This window comes from Alligator sinensis, unplaced genomic scaffold, assembly GCF_000455745.1.
Source record: "Alligator sinensis unplaced genomic scaffold, ASM45574v1 scaffold2663_1, whole genome shotgun sequence".
Classification (NCBI taxonomy): domain Eukaryota; kingdom Metazoa; phylum Chordata; order Crocodylia; family Alligatoridae; genus Alligator; species Alligator sinensis.
Window position 1 is genome coordinate 1 of NW_005844468.1, and position 2,359 is coordinate 2,359.

Sequence of the window (2,359 nt, forward strand, 5' to 3'; positions counted from 1 at the left end):
ATCTGGTCCAGGAAGAGAGAAAGGCCTGTGGACTTCCCAGTGCGGACCTCGGAGCAGCTGTCCTTAGACCAAACACTTCAGCACAAACCTGAACATGGAGTTGTGCAACCAGAAATCATCTGCAGGCTGGGTTGTGTTATGCACGGTCCACACAGGGACTGTGCAGTCTTCTCCGATTAACCGGATTAGCTGCTGTGTCCCCTTTGTGTGGGGGGGTCTCTACTTACATCCCCTCTCCCAGCACTGTCCCCCTTCCCACCATGCTGCCCCTCTGCACTTGGTATTCAAAAGACTCTCTCTATTTAATAGTCTGGTCAGTGCATATCCTTCAATTCCAACTTTTCAAATGAGTTTGGAACTGAAAAAACCTGTGCTGCCCCTCTGATTCAGGTAGGTTGTAAACTGCAAATCCATCCTGGCTTCTGCAGTGCATATCCTTCAATTCCAACTTTTCAAATGAGTTTGGAACTGAAAAAACCTGTGCTGCCCCTCTGATTCAGGTAGGTTGTAAACTGCAAATCCATCCTGGCTTCTGCCTCCCCTCACACTAACACACATAATCAGCAGCCAGGTGTGCTGCTCACTCCTGCCAAACTGATGGGCTGGGGGGACCCTGCTGGCATCGGCTGCAGAGACCCTCTGTGCTCCCAGTCCTAGGCAGGCGGGAGAGGACTTGCTGGGCTCAGCTGTAGAGACCACTGCCCCGGGCTCCCTGGTGCTGGCTGGCTGGGCCCCGACCAGCACCCTTGCTCACTCTTCAGGTCTCTCTGCTCCCCAAACTCTTGACAGCACCCCTGGCTCCTCCTGGGCTCTGCCACAGCTGCACTCCCACCCCCACCTCCACCTTGTGCCCAGCTCACCTCCATGCTCTCCCCTTGGTTCGCTGGCCTGCCCTGCCCCTCCTGCAACTGGCTCGGCCCAGGCGTCAGGGAGCCGCTCTGTCCCCGTCTCCCTGGGGAGGGTCTCTGCAGCTCCAGGTTTACAGGCCCTTCCTCTGGAAGGTGCTGATCCACTCTGCTCAGGGTCCCAGCACCTGTGGGTGGGAAGAGAGTGCACAGGTGAGCCCTGGGGTGGTGGCACGGGGAAAGCCATGCTCGTCTCCTGGACTGGCCTGGGATGAAGGGAGCTGGAGGCTGCAGTGTGCGGAAGAGGGGGGAGAAGGAAGACTCATCGTCCCACTGGCAAGAGGCTGGAGACGATCCCCTAGAACTGCCCCAGCTCCAGTGGTGATCATGGCACCAAAAACATTGCTCGCTGCAAAAGGATCTGGAGGGATGCTGGTGCTGGGTCAAACCACGTGTTGGGGTTGGGAGGAAATTGCAAGGTCAGTCTACTCCAGGACATGTGAAATGCTCCCAGGGGCACCGGGAGAACAAGAGCCGCCGACCTGCTGGAGCACAGACCCATCAAACTGTTCTGGCAGAGAGATTTCTGCACGGGGGATGGGGCCTCCTGCCACGGGAAAGAGGAGATCCACCGCTCCTCACTTCACCTGGGGAAGGGCCTGGTCCGGGGTACCCGCCTGGGGACCCTCCACGTGCTGACAGCTCCCAGGTCTCCCCTGTCCCGGGGAGCTGCAGCCGGACGGAGGCCTGCAGCACCTGGCCCAGCCAGAGGCCACTGGGACTCATTTCCGCATCACCTGCACCAGCCTCTTATTGACTGATATTATTACAACACTGTTCATTTGAACAGCAATTAGATCACTGGTTGTGACCATGGCAGCACGGCAAGAGCCAGTCACCTAAAGCATCTTTCTGAGATGAGCGGCGCACGCGGTGAGAAAGATCCTGGGCCTCGGACCACCCGCAGGGACCAGAGCCCTGTCCCACCCCAGCCACACAGGTACAAACCTTGCAGCCCTATCTCGGGCAGGGGCAGGCATTAGAGCCGCTCACCCCAACCGCAGGACAGCCCCGCAGGCTCCTAACTGCACGCCAGGACTTCATCCTGCACCTCACCTGCCCCTGGCTCCTTGGACTCATTCAAGAGCCACCGGCTACTGCCCGCTCTGCTCCGCTCGCTGTCCCCCTGTGCAGCGCTTGTTTGGAGCCTGCGACCCCACTCCCACACTGTTTTCTACTTAGTTGTCCCCCAAACTCAACTGACCTAAACCCCGTCGCCAACACTAATAATGGCGGGGGGGGTGGGGGGGGAACTGCTACTCTTTGGGTGTCGAGCCCATGTTAAGCTTGTACATCAAAAAGGCTGGTAAGGACCTGGCTCTGGGTTGTTCGGGGGCTCCTCTTTGGCGACATGAGGCAGCTCAACCTCAGGCCCTGAGGTTTCCCAATTTCCTGCCTCCTCCAGAGGCTCATCGTAAGGACAGGCCTTTGGCTGCTGCACCCAGGAATCAACA

The 2,359-nt window shown here is 58.4% G+C and overlaps 1 pseudogene; it reads right to left on the reverse strand.

Annotated features, from left to right (window-relative positions):
- Positions 1-875: 875 nt before the first annotated feature.
- Positions 876-2,359, reverse strand: part of LOC112549098 — a 2,351-nt pseudogene continuing 867 nt past the window's right edge.